Source organism: Mandrillus leucophaeus, unplaced genomic scaffold (genome assembly GCF_000951045.1).
Source record: "Mandrillus leucophaeus isolate KB7577 unplaced genomic scaffold, Mleu.le_1.0 Scaffold645, whole genome shotgun sequence".
NCBI classification, from domain to species: Eukaryota; Metazoa; Chordata; class Mammalia; order Primates; family Cercopithecidae; genus Mandrillus; species Mandrillus leucophaeus.
In genome coordinates this window covers 1444303-1467373 of record NW_012106975.1, presented here as the reverse complement: position 1 = coordinate 1467373, position 23071 = coordinate 1444303, and the positions used below count along the sequence as shown (strand labels likewise).

At 46.6% G+C, this 23071-nt stretch overlaps 1 protein-coding gene across 3 annotated transcripts in view; it reads right to left on the bottom strand.

Annotated features, from left to right (window-relative positions):
• TLR5 (toll-like receptor 5) overlaps positions 1-23071 on the bottom strand; it is a 32004-nt gene that overhangs the window by 8604 nt on the left and 329 nt on the right. Inside the window, exons 1-3 of one of the 3 annotated variants that reach the window (XM_012000997.1) lie at positions 14874-14948; positions 14566-14659; positions 12739-12904 (exon numbers count right to left, since the gene is read on the bottom strand). The gene's annotated coding sequence lies outside the window, so the exon portion shown is untranslated. Of the gene's footprint in view, positions 1-12738; positions 12905-14565; positions 14660-14873; positions 15065-17386; positions 17473-23071 lie in introns of those variants that run through there. The other 2 variants (XR_001008337.1, XM_012000998.1) reach the window with 2 other exon arrangements.

Sequence of the window (23071 nt, the reverse complement as noted above, 5' to 3'; positions counted from 1 at the left end):
ACTTCCTGGGGCTGTCACAGGTTGTAGTCCTCACATTTGGCTTGGAATAAACCTCTTGAAATATTTTACAGAATCTGACTCTTTTTTGTTGACAGTGTTATTCAGCATTTCAGAAAATCACTTCATGGTGGCCAGTGCCTCTGTGGAGAGTCAAACAACGTCACACACTGTACCCATCTGCACCATATGGTGACAGCATTTATGTGTGAGCAAATTTACTTAGTCCTCATTTCAAAATGTCAAGTGTAATACAAAAGTTTGAGAAGAGGCAGGGTGTGGAGGTTCACTCCAGTTATCCCAGCAATTGGGGAGGCCAAGGTGGGTAGCTCACTTGATCCCAGAAGTTTAAGACCAGCCTGGGCAACATGGCAAAAACCCATATCTACAAAAAAATGCAAAAATTAGCTGGGCATGGTGGTGCATACCTGTAGTCCCAGCTACTCGGGAGGCTGAGTGAGAGGATAGCTGAGGCCTGGGAGTTTGAGGCTGCAGTAAGCTGTGTTTGTGCCACTGTACTCCAGCCTGGGCAACAGAGTAAGACCCTGCCTTGGAAAAAAAATGTTTAAGAAGTGTCAGTTGAATATTATCTTACTTCTCTTAAATCCAAGCATCTTCTTTATAAGTAGGTGTGAGTGTTTAACTCATTTCATCTTCTAGTTGCACACAAGCATTCACACACTGAGACATGTACCAATTCATTATAAATTACTTCCCCTTTTATTTCTTTTTTATATCCCAGTTAGGACAGTATACTGATTTCTATAAAATTATGCATGTAGGTGGATTATGTTACATCTATGAATATCATTTCAAAATAATAAAGAGGTCATTTCAAATATTTGTTATAAAACGGAGGCCTGGGTCTGACAGTGCTGCAGTGCCGAGAGGTAAAGCTTGCAGGTCTTTTTCCACGTTCCTTACAGGCACTCTGATGATGAAAGCCAGGAATTCTGTGAATCCTATGTATTCTTTCCACCTACACAGTCTGTGATTGTTTTGTTTTGTTTGAGACAGGGTCTCACTCTGCTGTCCAGGCTGGAGTGCAGTGGTACAATTACAGCTCACTGCAGCCTCAATTTCCTGGGCTCAAGTGATCCTCCCACCTCAGCCTCCTGAGTAGCTGGGACCACAGGTACATACCACCATGCCAGCTAATGTTTGTACTTTTTTTTTGTAGAGACAGGGTTTTGCCATATTGTCCAGACAGGTCTCGAACTCCTGGGCTCAAGCAATCAGCCCACCTCCGCCTCCCAAAGTGCTGGGATTACAGACACGTGCCTGGCCAGTGTTTGTTTCTTTTGTAGGTGATGAGATTGAGTAATGCAAACGAAGTAGCCACTTTCTGTCTCAGTGAATTTCTTGTGGCTTCAAATGGGCCTCAGAGCTAATGACCTTGTATTTATAGATGAGACACACATGCGGGAGGCTGCATTTTGGAAAACGGGATAAAAGTTCAAAGTGATCTCAATAGATAAGATGAAGAATTATTGAAAGAAATCAGGGCAGACAAGGGTGTTACAGTTCAGAAGAAACTCCTAAAGGCAAACACCACCCCTCCTGCCTCCAAGGTTTGGGACAGGCTTTCTCAGGTGCCATGTGAGATGCTCTGCTCTGTCCCTGCCACCCTCAATTACACATTTATCATTGACACTCCATAGTGTCCAATAATATCAAACATGCATCAAGATGATAAACCAACCTAAAAAGGCAGAATAGAATCTACAAAGAGAGGGACAGATGTCACAAGGGACGAGATGAGAGGCAGTTATTGCAATGGGCTCTAAATCCAGCTCCAGGGTTCCTGGCGTGCAATTGGAAGGCTATGATTCTAGAAACTGATATAATCCTGGGAGGCAGAGATAAGGGTGTGGGTAGGAAGCATGAGCCCTTACTCAGTGGTACCTGGGGTGAAGATTCTGAAGATGTACTTCAGATGAGACAAGAAGAGTGGGGGAGAACAGGCCTTGCCACCCAAGGAGGAAAATACATGGTAATGGAAAGACCATATTTGTATTGGGTTCCACATAACCTTTTCCACATCTTATAGTATGAAGTAGAATCTGAAGTGCCCTACAAGGCACGTAAGCATGTTGGCCTCATTGCTCACGCCTAGGATGTTATGGTGGGCTCTCATGCTCAGTCACACTGCCCATCAGTAGACAATATGTTTTTAAACCTTTTGAAGTCTTGGACCCCTTTGAGACTCTGATGATAGCTTTGATTCTTGTTCCTACAAAAATGCACATTTGCATCACAAACCAAATTTTGAACCCAGTTTCAGATGATTCGCTGACATCCTGAGGCCTGTCCACCTCCATGTCACACTGAGGAGCCTTAGTTTCTGTTAAACAATCACACTTTAGGTTCTAGAACAGGGGATGGAAAACGTTTTCGCTACAGGACCAGAGGGTAAATATTTTAGGTTTTGCCGTCCAAACACAGACTGTAGTTTGCTGATCTCTATTCTAGAAGAAAAGAGAATAGAAAATTTGATTTCAGAAATGAGGGTTTTAAGTGACTGTAAGATATAAATATGTTCCAATGCTGAACTATCAGTATTTGCAGGAAAGAACAAACTTGAACCCCAAGTTGCTGACAGTTTTGCAGCTGCTATTTTATCCAAACATGAGAAGGAAATTATCATCGGAGAAATCCCTGCGGATATGGGAGTGAGAATGCCAGCTCCGAAGAACAGTTACAGTTTTTAGTTTAAATTATTTGTTTTTATGGATGACTCAACTGCTGGTTCCCAAACACGCCACGAAACTAGATGACCTTAAATTTGTGGTAGAGATGAGTGAAAGACAGCCCTAAACGAAATATGTTCCAGGATACTGAATTTTCAAGTACATAATAGGGAAGCTAAAATGAAAGTAAGTAAGTAAGGTGGATAAAGCCAGCTGAACAAATGGATGTGAAAGAACATTATCTGGGCTTATGTTGTATTACAAAGATACCACGCAGACCGATTTCTTTATGAAGTACAGAAAGGCATGAAACAACGACATTTGTGTCTCTGAAGTAGATCTCTGTGGGTTAAACGGCAGGACAGGTGAGCAGAGGAACCAGATGAGCAGGTGAGCAGAAGTGTGCAGCGAGGCAGCTCCTGCAGACAGCCTGGGAGGAAGTACCATCCAAAAAGCAGCCAGAGCTAAAATGGGTGGAAGTAAATCTTGAATGAGCACTGGGATTGGGGAAATCCAATCTAAAGAGGAGAACCAGGCTGTGAAGTTGTTCCAGACCCGATCAAACCTCAGTGAGACGAGAGTTCAAGAACGGCGTCCACGCGGACCAGGTTGCCGCTGCAAAGGCACAGAGAACAGCGCCCGACCCCAGCGGAGGAGTGCGCCATCTAGTGGCCATAGAGGGAGTAAAGGGAGGGACAGGAACTAAAATTCTCAAGGGGGCAGTGAGCTTCTCAACCACTGTTAAAAGGATGCTAAAAAGCAATGTGTATAATTACTTCTACAGTTAGTTCTTCTATCAGGTGACATACACATTCCTTTTTACAAGTCATTACACTATTCAAAATCACACAATAAAAACCACAGGGCTCATGGGAAAAATGGAGCTAGGGTGTTTCACACTTGAAAACTTATCAGTGGCATGCATATAAAGAAAGAATTGGGCCGGGCGCGGTGGCTCACGCCTGTAATCCCAGCACTTTGGAAGACTGAGGCGGGTGGATCACCTGAGGTCAGGAGTTCGAGACCAGTCTGGATAACATGGTGAAACCCATCTCTACTAAAAATTCAAAAATTAACTGTGTGCGGTGGCGGGCGCCTGTAATTCCAGCTACTTGGGAGGCTGAAGCAGGAGAAGCCCTTGAACTCAGGTGATGGAGGTTGTAGTGAGCCAAAATCATGCCATTGCAGTCCAGCCTGGGCGACAAAACCAAGACTCTGTCTAAAAAAAAAAAAAAAAAAAAAAGAACGAAAGAAAAAGAAAGGACTGGAACCCCCCTTACGGTAGCACAGTTTTAGCCAAGTTAAATGCTTAAAAATGCATAATAAATACAGCACTTGGCTTTGAAAATGACCTGCAGTTTGCTTGTGGAAGTGGGCATTTGAAGGGTTGCAGCTTATGAGTTATCTTATTTTTATTTTTTGAGATGAAGTCTCGATCTGTCACCCAGGCTGGAATGCAATCCAGCTTACTGCAGCCTCCGCCTCCCAGGCTCAAGTGATTCTCCTGTCTCAGCCTCCTGAGTAGCTGGGATTACAGGTGTGCACCACTATGCCCAGCTAATTTTTGTATTTTTAGTAGAGATGCGTTTCACCATGTTGCCCAGGGTGGTCTCGATCTTCTGACCTCAGGTGATCCACTCACTGTCATGCGCGTCCGTGTGAAGAGACCACCAATCAGGCTTTGTGTGAGCAACACGGCTGTTTATTTCACCTGGGTGCAGGCGAGCTAAGTCCAAAAAGAGAGTCCAAAAAGAGATAAGGGTGGGGCCGTTTTATAGGACTTGGGTAGGTAAAGGAAAATTACAGTCAAAGGGGGTTGTTCTCTGGCGGGCAGGAGTGGGGGTTAAAGGTGCTCAGTGGGGGAGCTTTTAAGCCAGGATGAGCCGGGAAAAGGAATTTCATAAGATAATATCATCGCTTAAGGCAAGGACCAGCCATTTTCACTTCTTTTGTGGTGGAATGTCATCCGTTAAGGTGAGGCAGGGCATTTGCACTTCTTTTGTGATTCTTCAGTTACTTCAGGCCATCTGGGCGAATATACGTGCAAGTCACAGGGGATGTGATGGCTTGGCTTGGGCTCAGAGGCCTGACATCCACCTCGGCCTTCCAAATTGCTGGGATTACAGGCGTGAGCCACTGCACCCAGCCAGTGAGTTATTGTGAATGGGGGAAGAAGGGTTATTTGATATCAGAGGGGAAGTTACAGCAACAGATGTGGGTGCATGTGGCTCAAATCACACATGGAGAATGAGGTAGCTGACTAATATTGGAGGTATATTTTGCATATTCTTTTGTGTTTTGGCACAGCTGGGTGCAGTTTTCTGCTTTTACATGCAAGAAATTACACATAAGCAAATGTGAAATTCACATTCTTGAATACGTTAATATTATTCTCTAGCATATCAATAATCTTCCCAACACATTAATATTGCTCCCTAATACATCAATCATGTTAGAAACAAGTTTACATTCCAAAACAAGCCTTATAGCAGCACTGACTATACTCTAATTCAAGGATTACAGTTCAAATTAAGAGTAGAAAAGATGCAGGTTCTATATATGATTCTACCCCCTGCACCTGTGAGGCAGAGTATGGAGAACCTGTGGGACTGTCTTGAAAATCAGCCCTGGGAATGAGTGCAGACTCAGACCCTAACAAGCTCAGGGACTTGGGCACAGCGCGTCACTCCTCACAGTCTCAGTGTTCTCATGTTTCATTGAAAGACTGAACAAGATTAGTAGCTCTCAGCGTTGGCTACACATTAGAATCACCTGGGAGGTCTTCAGACCCAGGAAGCCCAGACTGACCACAGATGCATTAAATGAGCCTCTTTGGGGTTGTTGTTGTTGTTGTTGGTGGTGGTGGTGGTGGTGGTGGTGGGCGGGGGGAGGGGGTGATGTGCTCTCTCAGGAATCTGTATCCTTAGCCATTGTGTGAATTTTATACACATTCAAATTTGAGGATCACTGATGGAAACCAATGGTTCTCAAAGTTGACTACACACTGGAATTACCAGGAGACTTTAAAAAAATGCAAGTGTGTGGGTCCCATCTGAGAAAGGCTGATTTAGTTGGTGTGGAGTGTGGTTTGGGCATCTGGGGTTGTTCAGAGTCTTCAGATGATTCCACCAGCAGAGTCTGATCACCTGGTCTTCTGGTTGCAACCCTGACTGCACCTTAGAACCACGTGGGCTGCTTAAAACAGTACTGACTCAAAAAATAAAACATAGAACTAATCGTCGCATGACCCAGCAATTCCACTTCTGGGTGTACACCCAAACGAATTGGAAGCAGAAGCTTAACAGATATTTGCACACCAATATTCATAGCAGTATCACTCACAATAGCCAAACGGTGGAAACAACACAAATGTCCACCAATGAATGAATAAATGAACAAAATCTGTTGTCTATATAATGGGATATTTTTTCAGCCTTAAAAAGGAATGGAATTCTGACACATGGTATAAGATGGATGAACTTTGAAGACATTATGCTGAGTAAAATAAGCTAGTCACAAAAGAACAAATATTGCAAGAATCCATTACAAGAGATATCTACCCTAGAACTGAAAGTATAAAAAAAAAAAAAAAGATATCTACAACAGATAAATTCAAAGAGACAGAAAGCAGAGCAGAAGTTACCAGGGGCTGGGAGGAGGGGAGGATGGGGAGTTAGTGTTTAATGGGCAGAGTTTCAATCTGAGATGATGAAAACGTTCTGGAGACGAACAGAGGTGAATGTACTTAATGTCACTGAACTGTCTGCTTAAAAATTACTAAAATGGACACTTTTTATAAAACGAAAATTATATGTTGATTTTTCCACAATTTAAAAAATTAAATTAAACCCAAAAAACCCACTACAAATACCCAAACCTGACTTCCCAATATTCCAGTTCCACAGCCCTCTGAGGCCTGGAAAGTGCATTTTATATCTGTATCCCAGTTACTTTGATGTTAGTGGTCTCAGGTCATGCTTTGAGAAGTGTTGGTCTAACGGATCGCCTCCAACTCAGAAACCAAGTGATTCTCTTAGATGAAGGAGGGCTGGTAAGAAAATCTGAGGGCTGATGAGTATTGGGTTTTTATTATTAAGGCTGATTTAACTTGTATCTAGGGCTTTGAGGGGGAAAAACAGAAACAGAACAATCAATGCAGGCTTCAATACCCCTGCCAAGCACTGTTAATTAAGATAATGAGACCAGAGGGAGAAGGGTCAGTATCCCTTTCATTTGAGCTGAATTCATTTCGCTTTAATCCCAGCCATTAGCTGGGCTGGTTCCCTTTCTTGACTTAATTGCCTGGACAGCAGAGCTGCTCACCTACGCCTGGGGAGTTACGGGCCATGGTGTCTCTGCAGCAAACACACAGCCTGCATTTCAGGGGTGCCTCTGCTCCTGGGGCACCACAGCATGCGGATGCCTCCAGCTGCGCCAGGGCTGCTCCTATGCCAAGTTAATGCTTGATCCCTAACAGATAATTCCAGTCACAGGCTCGCTGGCAGACCTGGGGTTCTGAGTGGGGCTTGGGTTGGCTGTGGTCAGGTGGAAGCTACAGAGGGAGTGCTTCTCCTGGTAGGTGCTGGGCCCAAACCTGGAGGGCCATTGGAACAGCAAGCATGGAGGACTCACTGTCTGAGAAAAACACTAATTCATTTCCAAATGGGTGTCTGAGAGAGTTTCTCCAAATTGACACACGTATAAAATTCCTGGACCAATTCCAAATGTGGGTACAGAATGTGGGTTGAGCCTTGGGTAAAGGCTCGAGGGCAGTGGACTAAGTGAACTCTTCCAGGACAAATACATTCTCTAGATGCATAATATAGCATCCCACTGGAATCATGCCCACCAAATGGGCATTGTCAAGTCCAAAACATTGCTAGGGCCATAGTCCCGCCAGGCCAGCATTCTGCTTCTGACAACAGTTCCAATAAAACAGACGGGGGATTGCACTGCCATTAACCTCAGCACTTGCTCCCCAGGTGCAACTCTAACTTCCTTCATAAACCACCATGACTTTAAAGCTTTGCTGGAGTGATCGCTTTTTCATTCAGCACTACCTCTTCTTGCACTGTATCTGGAATTTTTGTTTGTCCTAGAGTTACTCCCACTATGTGCCCGTCTCTTCTCAACAGGAGTCCCTGCTGGGGCTCTACAGACTCCAGAGCAGTGGTGCCCACAGTGCAGTCTCGGAACCACCAGCAGCAGCAGCAGCAGCACCTGGGCTTAGCGAGCAATGCAAATTACTGGGCCTTATCCCAGCCCCACTGAATCAGAAGCTCTGGGGCTCGGACCTGGCAGTGTTTTTAATGCATCTGGGTCATTCTGATGCATACCCATGTCTGAGAACCACGAGGCTAGAGTCTGGAGGGAGGACAGAAATAGACACAAATCCCTGTAATACCATATGGTGGGTTACCCTCGCCTGTACGCTCCTCCCCACGCAGCTGGGAGCTCCCTCCCTTCCCTCATCTTCCCAGTCTTTTGTAGGTACTATTACTGGGTACCATTACTGTAGGTACCATTTTACGGATGAGGAAACTGAAGCCCTGAGAAGTTAAGTAACTTAAGGTCAAGCAGCTCTGTCTACTGCATGTTAGCCTCTAAACCTAGCATCTCTGGGCATGGCTGCATGTGTTGTTCAGGACCGGACCACGGTCCCGCTCCAGTACATCTCTCAGCCATCATCTGCTGATCTGTGGTCACTTTCCCTCAATCATAAAGGGCTTTGGCCCTGGGTCCCAGTGGCAGGTTAGCCTCTCAGCCTCTCCTCCCCTTCTACCTTCATCTTCATCTGGAGGTCCACCTTACCCCCCGAGTCGTTTATTCCTGACAATGGAACAATGTGGGAGTGAGGCAGAATAGGGTCTGGAAGCAGGGAACCTAAGGCTGTTTCACGCTGACTTCCTAGAACTAAACTGAAAGGAAAACCCAAACTTTCCATGCCTAAGTAACAAAAGGACCAGACGCTACTCCCTTTGTCCTTTTCTGCACAGCAGATGGGAAATTGGCTGTCTGCAACCAATCAGACTGATTGCAGGTGAGTTTTCATTTGCAACTTTGTAACTTCACTCCAGCCTCTGAATGGCTGCTGTCCACAACCAATCAGACTGAGTCCCTGCCGAGTCTTCATTTGCATAGAAGAATAACTGTAACTTCTTCCTAGCCACTGATTGGTTGCTTTTTGCAACCAATCAGGTATTTTGCACAGGAGCCTGGCCTTTGTAAATTCACTTCAGCCTCTGGTCAGCTGCTTTCTGCAACCAATCAGCCTGATTGCGGGCCACCACTTCATTTACATAAGGTGAGCATGAAGTGGCCAATGAGAAACCTCTAGCAGGTATTTGGACCCAAGAAGATTCTGCATCCAGGCCCCTGAGCCGCCCGTTGCTTGGCTCTGCTCCCACACTATGGAGTGTACTTTCGTTTTCAATAAATCCCTGCTTTTGTTCTTTTGCTGCTTCACTCTTTCTTTGCTTTGCTAGGCGTTTTGTCCAATTCTTTGTTCAAAACCCCAAGAACCTGGACACCTTGCAGTCACGACCCTCTACCGGTGAAAGGAGGGCCTTCTCTCCGACCCTCCTCACAACCGCCCCCTCCAGCTGTTGTGCGCGCTCACTTCTCCACACCATTCCCTGATGGCCTTGAAAGTGCCCTTGAGCCGTCCCTGCCTTTCACGGTGTCAGCCTCCTCATGCCTCCTCACCATTCCAGGCACTCCGGGCTTTCTCTTCAAACCCTCTTTCGACACCTCCAACTGCTGTGCCTCCTTGCTCTTCTAACCCATCTGCCAGCCTCCTGCATGTCTACACCTGACGACGGCTGGGCTCCGGTCGCGTGCACGCGCCAGGCACATTGGGGCCCACATAAATGTGCAGTGTTCAACACGCCAATGTGGTCAGCACCACTTCTCCACGTCTCCTCTTTCTCTTCCTCCTGCAGTGATCCCACTCCTTCACCAGGTTGCCCTTGCCCCTAGCCCATCAGGCCCCGTCCCTCAGCAGCGGACCTGCTGCGAGTCTGACAAGGAAGGCCCTGCTCAGGACCCGGAGCGCGCTGCTGCCCTCTACCGGTCATCCGTGCGGCCGGACACCATGTCAGGAGCGGCGCCCGCGAGGAGGGCTCTGCCGCAGTCCCGGGGAGCAGCACCCAGCAGCGCCACTGGGAGGGAAAGCTGGGGTCAGGCAGGTGCCCTAGGCAGCTCACACTTAGGCTAACGAGGTGAAGGAGGGAGGGAGGGCAGCTCACTCGTGCAAAATGCACTCCACGGCCAGGAACAGGCAGTCCGCTCATGTGAGCAAAATGGAAAGCGAGCTCCTACCTAGGTTTCTCCTCAGACCCATCACACGCCTGAGCAGCAACAGTCATTAGCATCAGGGATTAACACAGCGGGGTATAAGACTGTCGACTGACTACTGTTATCTAAAGAGGACTCAGAGAATCAGCACATGAGGCTTCTGTGCACTGCAGAATGGTTGATTTATTTACTGATGCCGGGTGGTCTCATTAGGGTCTGTTTGCCTCTCTAGGTCTTTATGATTCCGTAATGCAAAGCACATCTATTAAGTGTAGCCTAAATTTCCCTTTCATGTGCACTTTTATGTGCAGCCTTTGTTCCATTAGCAATGGGTGGGGGTTGGGGGGTACCCTGAGAGACTGTCAATGCCCTGCCAAATTCCTAGAGTTGCTAGAAAAGGGTAACCCTGTCAGGATGGAAACAAGCTGAGTTCTCTGTGACTCACCATTCAGAAACACAGGCTGACATACAGGGATCCCCACACCATTCCACAGAGCTGCAGACCACCTACCAAACCTCCTAGAAATTTGTCCACAGTTGCTGTCAAGCTCACTGGTTTGTGGTTTAAAAGCCCACCTGTGTCCCATTTTGTGAATCAGAATTTTGTTCCGGAGGCCAGGTATTGTTTGGTTCTCTTTGGCTCACCGTGTTGCCAGCACCTAGAATGTAGTATGTTGGCAAATATCTGCTGAATGAATGAATTTGCTCACATCCTGCCTGGTGCCTCCTTCCCTCTTCGTGGCCCTGCAGAAAAGGCTGCTAGGTGCAGAGAGCTCCTCTGCCAATTCTCTGGGTTCCTTGGATGGGCTGGTCTGAGAAGGACTTGGGCAGATTCAGAACAGCCACACGTCACTTGCTTGCTTCTTTCTCTCCTACATGGGCCATCACTTCTCTCCTGTCAGGGAGTGGTTATCTGCTAGTATTACACCATTGCACCATCTGCTTCTGACAGTGAGCTTGTTGCTTCTTCCTTATCTGAACAGAGCTTGAAAAATCATTTTGCATATTTGTAGCATTTCCCCCAAATTCAGAGCATTTAGGGCTATGGCCTTTCTGAGACCCTTCTCACTGGTCAGACACTGCCTCATATTCATCTTTGCTCATGGATCCTCATTTCTGTCTTTAGTGTATATATCCTTAAAATCTAACCAGGAGGGTGAGGTCATTCTGGTTTCCTTAATTCCCAGCTGGAGGAAGCCTCAAGCAGGGCATCAATGCTGTTGGCGGCCAGTTCTGTGAATTTCACATCAGGATGCCTCCAGCATCCATTCCCCTTCTTTCAATTCTACAGCCACTGCTCGGCTGCAAGGCTCCACTACCTCCTCTCTAGATATGGAAGACACCACCTTGCTAGGCTCCCAGAGTAAGCCTGACCCTGACACACACACCCCTTGCTATCTGAGGGGGCTTCCTAGGGCATGACTCTGATTAGAAGTCTTCACTGATTCCTCATGCCCATTATCACTCAAACTCTTCAGGATGACCTCAGGGTCCCCACCACAGACTCTAAGCAAATTCTGGAATGGTTGACAGGAGAGGCCCTCGGTGCTTGAACCCTTTCATTTCACAGAGGGGGAAACTCCAGCCACCCTGCCTTCCTGGCTGTATCTACACCGGCGTCCCATCACTGCCTTGTGCTCAACGTCTAACTTGCCATTCTCAGAGTCTGCCCTCCACCTGATCTCTCAGCTTAGGCTGGTCCCAGGGCTTAGAATGCTCGTGCACATCTCATCTGCTCATCCCATTCCAACTGCCCCATTGAAGGCCACCTCAGAGGCCACCTCTGCCATGAGACTTCTACGTGCACTTCTCACACTTCTACGTGCACTAGTTTCTTTTGTTTTGAGGCAAGGTCTCACTCTGTTACCCAGGCTGGAGTACAGTGGTGCAATCAGGGCTTACTGCAGCCACAACCCCCTGGGCTCAAGTGATGCTTCCACCTCAGCTTCCCAAGTAGTTGGGACTACAGGCTTGCACCACCATGCCCAGCTAATTTTGTTGTTGTTGTTGTTTTTGCTTTGTAGAGACAGGGTTCCACCATGTTGCCCAGGCTGGTCTCGAACTCCTGGGATCCAGCGATCCACCTGCCTCAGCCTCCCAAGTGTTGGGAGTACAGGCATGAGCCACCACGCCCGGCCTACATACACTCTTCATCTCCCTCCCCTGGTATTCTGGGTACATCTCCATCATGGCATGTTTATTACATTATGCTTTCTCCACTAGATTGTAAGTCTTGAGGGGCAGGCACTCAGTTTTATTCACACAGGATCCCCCTGTAGTACTTGGCACAACTTAAGTACCCCAGCAATATTTTTCCCCATTAATATTTTGAAGATAGAACTGGGCATGGTGACTCACGCCTGTAATTCCAGCACTTTGGGAGGCCAAGATGGGAAGATTGCTTGAGCCCAGGAGTTCCATACCACCCTGGGCCACACAGTGAGACCTTGTCTCTACAAAAAATAGAAATATTAGCCAGGCATGCTGGTGTGCACCTGTGGTCTGAGCTCTTTGGGAGGCTGAGGCAGGAGGATCCGTTGAACCTAAGAGTTTGAGGCTGCAGTGAACTATGATCACACTGCTGTATTCCAGCCTGGTCAACAGAGAGACCCTATCTCAAATATACATACATATGTATGTATATTTGTACATATGTATATAAATGTACAAACATGTATAAATTTGTATATGTATCTCTTACACACACACACACACAGATACACACATATGATACATTTTTACCAGAAGCACTTACCTCCTTGTCCTAGCAGAAGGGACTTCTAATGTGTTCTTATTCTAGGGGCAGAGGGTCCCCTGGTTGTTTAAAGACTTCAGTTCTTGAGACTATAGGAATCTCATCACAGTGATGGCAGTCAGTATTTTATTTTTTGGTGAATCAGGAGAAAGGGCTTTTTGTTTTCCTAAGGAAGAATAGGAAAGCTAATTAAGAAGAAGAAACCAAAAAAATTACGCAGATATTTTTCTATGCCATACAGCAGTTTTCTTGTGGAAGAATTGCAAACTTTCTGTGTATCTCTACTAAATGGAATTTTAACTGGAAAAGATCAAGACCACTTTGTAAATCAAGGTGTACAGAACACCAAGGTTGAAGGGATCTTGAGAAATCTCTGGCCCAGCCTCTGTTCAGAAGGTGGATGCCTAAGTCATTCAGTTCCTCTGGGACCTAAAAATCTCTTCCATGACATTTCTGGGGTCATTTGGTTTCTAAAGACTCATGAACAAGAATGAGGACAATTCCACTGTCCCTATTGTCCAGTGAGCAGAGAACCTCCAGACAAAATGGTCTGGTGGCTCTCCAGGGACAAATAGAACTAAGGTCACCATCAGAGTGAGACTTCTAAGCAGTACATCTAGGTAAATTATGGCTGTGCTAGAAGACAGTGCACAGTTATTGGATTTCGGGTGAACAATGTCCTGAAAGTTGAAGAGTTGACTTATACTGCTTTTCATTATTTTATAGATGATTAACGCAGAGAGCTTAAGCACTTGTCTAAGATCTCATATTTATTACATTGTGGAGCTCGGATTTGAATCCAGCTGCAAACTTAGTTGTCACTGTGACCTTTAAACAGAATCAAAATTCAATATGCTGCAAAACATCCACAGGGTCTCAAAGCGAGCTTGGAACCTGAAACGGCCCAGGACCTCCTTGAAACGGTGATTCTGATTCATCAGGGCTGTGGCTGCGGGACCTGAGAGTCTGCATTTCTAACATTATCCCCATGCCCATGTGAGCTGCCTCATTCTTCCAGGATGAGGCATGACTAAGATGCTGCACGATTGATTTTGAGAAGGGGCTATACTAATACATTCACTCCCCCCTCCCCATTTTTCTCAGCGCTGAAGAGTGAAGCATCAGAGAGTGCCTCAAAGAAGATTCATGTGAGGCTTTGAGGAGGAGGGGATGAATGGGTCATATCGCTTTACTAGGAGCTAAGGAAACAGGACAGCTTGGGTGCTACGTCTCTGGTTTCAGGAGAGGCGCTTTCCCTGAAGACCAGCAGAGGGCGCACAAGGGGCAGGGACCGAGGGGGAGGAGCCCGCGGAGCCGCGGGGGAGAGTCGAGCGGGGCGGGGAGGAGCTGCAAGCGGCCCTGAGCTGAGCTCCGCTGGGAAGTTCCTATCGCTTGCGCAACAGAGTGCATTTAGACATTTCAATGACAACTAAGTTTGTAGCTAGATTCAAATCCTAGCTCCACAGTTTAGTAGGTATGTGAGCTTGGGCAAGTGCTGAACCTCTCTGAGCATCAGTTTACTGCCTATAAAAATCACAGCAATAATAGTTTCTACCTCCCACTCCCGCCGCCCCCTACCCCGGCAGCAACAGCCTGCTTCCGGTTTGCAAGGATCCTCCAGTGCCCAAACCAGAGGATCCAGTTACCCATGCTTAATACTCCCAACAGTTCTTGCTTGCTGAAGTAGGCAGCCATCATTTACGCAACTACCCCTCACCAGAAACGCCTTCCCTTTAGAACACCACTGAAGTGGAAAGTGAGAGAGGGAAAGGAAATTTCTCAAGGCACTGCGGTGATTTTGTTTCTTTAGCATGAGTGGGAAATTACCGGAAAGGTTCCTCTGTTTTCTTTACTATCTTTAGGTGGTAATTCCCAGCATCAGAAAACAACAAAAACAGCAGCAAGCAAAGGCGCTGATATTCTGAAAATAGTTATGTTGAAAACCCACATGGTTTAGGTACAGAATGGCTTCCCTGTTGTCAGCACATTATAACTCTTTATCACACAATTTTAAAGCATCTGATTGAAAGACATCATTTTGTCTGAGTAATATTAAAAACGAACAACTAGCATAACATTTAAAATCGTCGGGAAAAGGTAGCTCGTCTACAAAGTGAACATTCCTACCTGTCTACCTGTCTCCAGGTTCAGACAGCGCCAATATTCTCAATTAGAAAATTAACATCTGAGGCTCCGACATCCTCCCTGGATGCTACTCAGCTAAATCCTATGTATTGATGAGCAAAGTCAATTGCCAGGAAAGCTGGGCAACTGTAAGGTCAGGGAGCTGGAGCAGATGAGAGTAGGGAAGTCCAATATAGCATCCCTGAAAGTAATGACACAGACAATCTGCTAAGCGCTGCAAAAATCATTTGGATTGTGATGTAAATTGGAAACAGTTGTGGTGGGGATGGTGCCCGGGGACTAGGAACCCTATTAAACTGATCGGTTAGATACGGAATAGGAATATGAAGAGAGAGTATCAAACACTTGAGAACTGTTCTGAGAGGGATGTGTAGTCTGTGCTGGGCTAGCAAAGGCATCAAGAGAAAGTTTCCCAGGCAGATAAAATCCAATGCACCATGCAGCTGCTGGAGACACCCCCTGATGCAAGGTGAACCCTTAAGAGGCTGAGAGGGAAAGGTGGGGGGCACTCAGGCCAGGATGAAGACGCCCTGAGAGGAAGCGATTTCACTGGTGTTGCCTGAGGGACTGTAAGCAGGGACAGGTGAGGCTGGGGAGCGTACCCCCGCTGGAAGCACAGGTCCCCACCCTGTGCCCAGTGTCCTGAGACCCAAAGGAGGTTTATTGCATGTGGAATCTGCCTGGGCAGGCTGCCCAGGGTGGCTGTGCTCCATTCTGAGTCAGGGCAGGGAGTCAGCTAGTTGATTTGGCTCCAACTTGCTAGTGGTGGTTACTTCCAAGATAAATGAGACCATGGCAAAAGTGCCGGGCTGGGAGAGGGTAAATCTCAGTTCTAATCCTCCTTCAGCTACAGTCTGGGTATCTGGGTATCCTAGACAAGTCTAACTTTCATTGTCCTCAGTTTCTGCGTATGTATAACGGTGAGTCTGAAATGGAAGCATTTTTACATCCTTGTTAACTCTAAAGTTATCTAAGGAAACTTGCTCAGTATCATCATGACAGCAGTCACAGACCAGAGCCAATCCTCCCTGGAGCAGAACATTCCTTCTTCATTCTGGCAAATTTACAAGCCTGTTACACCAGATCTTGAAGACACATAGTGGAAAATGATGTTATTAATGTACCAATGAAAAAAATGCATCCACATATATCCTAGCTTTAAATAGCAACTTTTTCCCCCCTCAAGAAATTACCCTCAGAGGATCTTGTGTCTGTGGCTAGATATTTTGAGATTAGACAACTTTTTTTCCCCTCTCCTTGTATTTCTACTTTCCTAGGCTCACCTCCACCTCTGTAGCCAGCTCCCTAGTCATTGGCCCAGGGCAGGTACATGTCAGAACCCTTCCAGGAATAGCTTGCAGGTTCTTCTGGCTTTGATTTCCCAAACAGGGCCTTAGGTTGGGACACAAGGCTTTGCCAAGTTGGGGGAAGAGGGGTGGGGGGTGCTGATGGGTAGAAGCAGAGAGGCATGCTTCTAGAAACAGGAAGACAGGAAGGGAAAAGAGGCCTGTGGGTCCCAGGAAGACAGGACTCTGGCAGGACCCCAGTGTTAGCTATGTGGTCTGGAAGCAGTGGGGACTTGCTAGGCAAGACAGGCACAAGAGTGCATTCAGTGGTAACCCGAGTGGACCAGATGGGGGAGCAGGAGACACCTGCACCCATGCCCCTGGGATCTTGGCAATGCATAAAAGATCTGAAATTGTGACACAGTGACACAACCTGGGGTGGTTTCTATGGTTGCCAGCCAGATGAGATGAAGGCTCTAAACCAATATTAGTATCTAGAAAATAGAGGAGAGGTAGTATGTTTTGCACATCTGTGCATACTAGAGATTCATACTCACTACCCTTTTGGTTCACAGGTTGGGAAAGAAAATAAAAGGTAGTCTTGAAACTATCCGAACCTAGTTATATCGCTGACCAAGATGAGGAGGAATCTCAGACCCCAGAAACTCAGGACTAAAAGTGGCTTTCGATTTTGCCTTTATTATGGTCTTCTGAGTTCAAATCCAGACAGTTTCCCTGACTATAAAATGGGATGGTTATGAAGAGTAAATGAGATGGGACACATAGCTTATATTTTTTGGTCCCTTGCAATACTTTGCATGTGGCAGATTACTTGTTGACTATCAAATTATTTACTATTTTTTAATTTCTTTTTTTTTTTTTTTTGAGACAGAGTCTCACTCTGTCACCCCAGTTAGAGTGCAGTGGCATGATCATGGTGCAGCCTCGAACTCCCCCGGGTCAGGTGATCCTCCCACCTCAGCTTCCCAAGTAGCTGGGGCTACAGGCACATGCTACCATGCCCAGCTAATTTTTCTATTTTGTGTAGAAGCAGGTCTCGCCATGTTGCCCAGGCTGGTCTCGAACTCCTGGGATCAAGAGATTTGCCCGTCTCAGCATCTCAAAGTGCTGGGATTACAGGCGTGTGCCACTGTCCCTGGCCTTATTGACTATTAAAGCTAGTTCAACCCACAGTGAACCTGGGTCCAGAGAGATGCCTGGTTTGGTGACTGTGGACAAGCCACGTTGTCAGTAGCATCAGGACTATGAATGTTGTAGTAGTGTCAGGAACATGAACATCAATCTATGGTAAAATACAAACTTATTTATCTTGAATTTAGCATAGTGCTTTAAGTGCATGGACCCTGAAGACAGATATGTTGAGCTTGAATACTGGTTCACCATTTACTCCCCACAGGTACTCAGAAGAGTCTCTAGCTCAGAGTTAAGTGCTATCTATGCATTTGCTGTTATTGCTGGTATTATTAATTTGTGCACAGTAAAACAGAAAATGCCTGACTAGCACTATTAGGAAGGAAAGTTGTTTAGAGGCGTTTGAGAGAAGCTTATTACAGGCCAGTGAGGTGAGAACAAATCATTTCAGTGTTGTAACACCCTGTCACTAGATTTAGCAATACCATGACTTTGGCAATTCCCCAGAAAGAAAGTTCTATGGGACACTTGCAGGGGAGGGGAAAGCAGGATAGGAAGGTTTAAATGAAATATAACCAATGTGAACAATATAAATATTTATCCATATTCCTTTAGCATAAATGAGCTCCTTCCCTAGTGTGATCAAAGGCAGGCAGATCTCTCTTACCATAAAACAAACAGAACGTCTTCTCTTGAGCAGATCATTCCTTCCTTCTTTCTTTTACGGTCAAATTCCTCAGACAAGAAGTCTAAAAACTCCACCCAACATTTCTACTGCCCAGTAACTCAGTAACTAGCCTCTCTTTAACCTCCTCAGGTCTTTTTTTTTTTTTTTTTTTAGACCAGGTCTCATTGCATCACCCAGACTGGAGTGAAGTGGTACTATCGGAGCTCACTGCAGCCTTGAACTCCTGGGTTCAAGTGATTCTCCCACCTCAGCTTCTGGAATAGCTGGAGCTATAGGCATGCGCCACCATGCTCAGATAATTTGTGTGTGTGTGTAGCGGGCTGTCTCACTATGCTGCCCAGACTGGTCTTGAACTCTTGGTTTCAAACAATCTTCCTGCCTTGGCCTCCCAAGGTATTACAGGCATGAACCACTGTACCTAGCCTCTTTTCTTTTTTGAATCTCCTAGTGGTGTGTGTGTGTGTGGTTTGGTGTTTTGTTTTTTGTTTTTTTAGCATTGGGCAGTTTTGGCCACATATTTCTTCTTGAAATATCTCTTCCTTTGGCTTCCTTGATTTTTTCTCTATATTTCTGTCATTCTATTTTCCAACAGATCCTTTTCTTTTTCCAACTCCCATGGCTTCCAGGTTTCCCCAAGACCTTATTCTCTGCTTTAGGCTTCTTCCCTCAGTGACCACATTTGCTTTCACAAGTTAAACTGTCACCACTAAGCTCCCAAAATCTTTCTCTAGGCCCGACCTCACCTGTACTCAAAGGTGTGTTTCAGTTGACTCTAGAACATTTCCATTTTGTCATCAGACTCAACATGTCTCAAAGTGACTTAATATTTTGAATTTTGAAAATCCTCCAGGAAACAAAAACATTTTTGCATAGTACTCAGAGACATATAAGCAGACCTCTCCCCAGGCCAGGGAATCCTACCCCTGTAGGACACCATCTCCACCTGCCTCACAGGTTTTAAGGAACCTTGTCCCTTACTCTTTGATATGGTTTGACTGTGTCCCCGCCCAAATCTCATCTTGAATTGTAGCTCCTATAATTCCCACGTGTTGTGGGAGGAACTCAGTGCGAGGTAATTGAATCATGGGGGCAGGTCCTTCCCGTGCTGTTCTTGTGATAATGAATAAGTCTCAAGAGATTTGATGGTTTTATAAATGGGAGTTCCCCTGCACATGCTGTCTTGGCTGATGCCATGTAAGATGTGACTTTGCTCCTCCTTGCCTTCCACAATGATTGTGAGGCCTCCCCAACCATGTGGAACTGTGAGTCAATTAAACTTCTTTCCTTTATTAATCATTCAGACTCAGGTATATCTTTATTAGCAGTCTGAGGACAGACTAATACACTCTTTTTATATAACTAATCACCAAATTCTAGTTTTCCCCTTCCAGATGTCTCTAGATTTGTCCTTCTTTTGATATTTTTACCACCCTGTTTCAGCCTGCCATCCAGTGCACACTTATTGGACACCATCTCCTAGGAACAACATTAGCTGATGGGGGATATATCAAGGATTAACCCAATCCCTGCCTTCAGGGAGCTAACCAGCAGGGAGATGGTCAAGTACACAGCAGCCATAAGAGGGTGTGGTAAATGCTGTTAGAGGCTGTGCAGGGTGCTACGGAGCACAGAGAACTTGAAAACCCAGCCTGAGGGGCCTCTGCACATAGAAGATTCAGATCTGGAGTCTTAATGATCAGGAATTAGCTGGGGAGAGCAGTAGGCATTCCTGGTCAAGGCTGCCAAACAGCATGGACAAAGGAGAAGAGACAGCCCAGGCCTGGGGAGCTACCTGGGGCTGGAGTGGCTCAGAAGGTAGATTTGTGGGTTCAAGGTGGGAGCTGGTGGAAGATAAGGCTAAAGAGGATATGCTGGGGGCAGAATTCTACAGTGAAGGCAATAGGGGGTGCTATGAGTTTTGAGCACCACCACCGCATTGCACTCAGACTCCTCAAGGCCTCTGGGAATTGGCTCCATGTAATTTATCTAATCTGAGACTCTCTATAACACATAACCCATGCCTTCTACTCCAAGTTGATGGGGCACTTCACCGTTACCTATAAGGACTTGAATTTCAATCAAGAATCATTTATCAAATGCCTCTTATGTGCCAGACACCAAATTTGGCTCAGGGGAGCCCTAGGTAAGTGAGACACAGCTCTGCTTCAGTGAGTGGGTCAAAGACCCCTTAACTCCTATGGACAATACAGAGCTTCAAAGAGGTCTATGCAAGGACAAATGGAGGACAAAGGAAAAATCCTCCAATTCTGCTCAAAAACTCGGATAGGGGCCTGCCAGGGAAGTCTTCACTGGAGAAGGTGTCATTTGAGCTGCTTCTTAAAAACTGTAGAGGATTGCTCAGCAGAGCATTTTGAGCATAGGAGAGTAGGCATAAAGTGAAGGAGGCACACAAAAAATGCATGGTCAGGCCGGGCGCAGTGACTCATGCCTGTAATCCCAGCACTTTGGGAGGCCAAGGCAGAGGGATCACCTGAGGTCAGGAATTCAAGACCAGACTGGCCAACATGGTGAAATCCCGTCTCTACTAAAAATACAAAAATTAGCTGGGCATGGTGGTACGTGACTGTAGTCCCAGCTACTCGGGAGGCTGAGGCAGGAGAATTACTTGAATCCAGGAGGCGGAGGTTGCAGTGAGCCAAGATCACACGAATGCACTCCAGCCTGGGTGACAGAGTGAGACTCTATCTCAGAAAAAAAAAAAAAAAAAAAAAAAAAAAAAAGCCATGGTTAGAATGCTATAAGAAGGGCAGTATCACTGGGTGCAGGAAGAGAGTGGCAGGACCCACAGCCAGAATTCCTGGAAGGCAGGAATTTGGATTGGCTCTGGGCAGCAAGTGCCTTTGGTTATTGTGAGTTTCATATATCCTTATGCTTCCTTTCCTGGGCCTGGCCCAGCCCTTGATGGTCATTCTTAAGTCAAGGTGAACACCAGCTGGCTCTGTGAAGCTCTCTCTCCCTTTCCCAGTCAGTCCACACTAGCTGTCTTCTTTGAGCTAGCAAATGCTGCCACATACTTTCGCACTTAATTGTTTCACAGGTGCTGGTTTTGTCGTCCCACTTAGACCTAGGAACTTCTGGACAGCAGGGACTGTGCCTCAAACTTGGGTTTGTCCCAGAGACACTATATGCTGAAGACACTATACGCTGTGGCTCACACATTAAAGGACCAAGGCTGGGAATCACTCAAGCTTGGGGAAATCTGATTGAAGCTTTGGATCTGCCTTCTGCATTCTTTCCCACAATGTTAGGAGTGAAACAAACACATCTGGGTGCAGTAACTGGACACTGCAGTGCTGTCTGCTGTCTGAGTCTGTCAGCATACAGAAACAAACAAACAGGAGAGTTTTGCTTTCAACACTCAGCAGAGCCAAACTTCCTGATGCACAGGAATGAACAACGGAGGCACTGGTCTGGAAACACCTTCCTCCAGAGAGGTGCTTCCTCCTCAGGAACAACATCAAAAACCTGGCAGGGCTGATTTTACATTCAGACAATGGCACCTACATGCTTTTTGCTTTGCTCAGAGCTGTGAATGTCCAAAGAGGTGATCCTCTGCCATCATTTTGGAAGGAAGAATCAGTCAGACTGATAATTAGGCCCATATGCACAGACATGGTCATACTGACTGTTGAAATTTAGATTATTTTTGGCCCAGTGCAGTGGCTCACACCTGTAATCCCAGCACTTTGGGAGGCTAAGGCAGGCGGATCACCTGAGGTCAGCAGTTGGAGATCAGCCTGACCAACATGGTGAAACCCCGTTTCTACTAAAAATGCAAAAATTAGCCAGGCATGGTGGTAGGCATCTGTAATCCCAGCTACTTGGGAGGCTGAGGCAAGAGAATCGCTTGAACCCGGGAGGCAGTGGTTTCTGTGAGCTGAGATTGCGCCACTGCACTCCAGCCTGGGTGGCAGAGCGAGACTCTGTCTCAAAAAAAGAAAAAAAAGTGCGTGTATATATATATATATATAATTTTTGTACTGCTTGGTAATTAGCTTTAGCCCGGTCCCTCCTCTGGGACCTCCCCTGGAATTTCCTCACAATCCAGTAACTGAATAATTTGCATCTAGCTCCACAGAACTTTTCCCAGGGCTCTGCTCCAGGGCTTTCCTTCTGACTGGCTGTGCATGACACACTGGGAATTGTTTTCTGCCCACAGGAACAAGGATGAAGTGAGTCAAGGAGTCCAAGAGATCTTGGACACACTTTTCAGAATTCAGAGGGGATGGGTAAATGCAGGAGAAAACTGATGAAACCACACAGGCCCTGCAAGAGCCTGACTGCTCCGGCAGGGTAGCTACCCCTAGCATTAGCGGGGAGTCACCAATGCCTCTTTCAGGCACTGAGCAAGCGGGCGGCATTACAGATGTACCTGCCGTCCAAACAGAGCATCTCATTGATTAGGTCACTGCTCAGCAACAGTATCTGAAGGACACTGGAGTTACTCTGCTTGTTGGCAATTCACGGTGCTGGACGGACGTGCTCCTAACACTAGGTAACAACACCGCTCTCCCTCCTCCCGGAGAAAGTCGCAGCCATCGATTCCCACCCAACAGGGCCTCAGCGCCTTCCCGGGGCAGCACCCTCACTCCTGCGACCATCAGTCACCCAAGCCACAGCATGGTCCCAGACCCACCCTCGCCCCTTAGGACATGGTTTTCCAATTGTGTTTTCACAGGAGCGTGGCCACTGGGCGATGATCTTCACGGGCAGGCTTTTTTTTTTTTCCCTCTCAACATAAAGGCGGCAATATTTACCACGGAGTCTTGGCCAGGGTGCGTACACTGCCTGGTGCTGTGGGGTGGGGTGTTTAGTGCCTTTTGTTGAGCAGCTCAGTGACTTTCTGGGATTTCTACGGCCTTGCTGGAGGTGGCCCTCTGTCTCCCTTTTCCAAGGAAGAAAGTGAGGACAAGCCACCTGCCTCTTCCACAGGGTAGAGGCGAGAGTGACAGTGAGACAGCACAAGAGGGACCCGCTCTGTTTCAAGGAGAGGATGTGGGTGACTTTGTCACTGCCGAGATCTCCTCGTCTCCAACCTGTC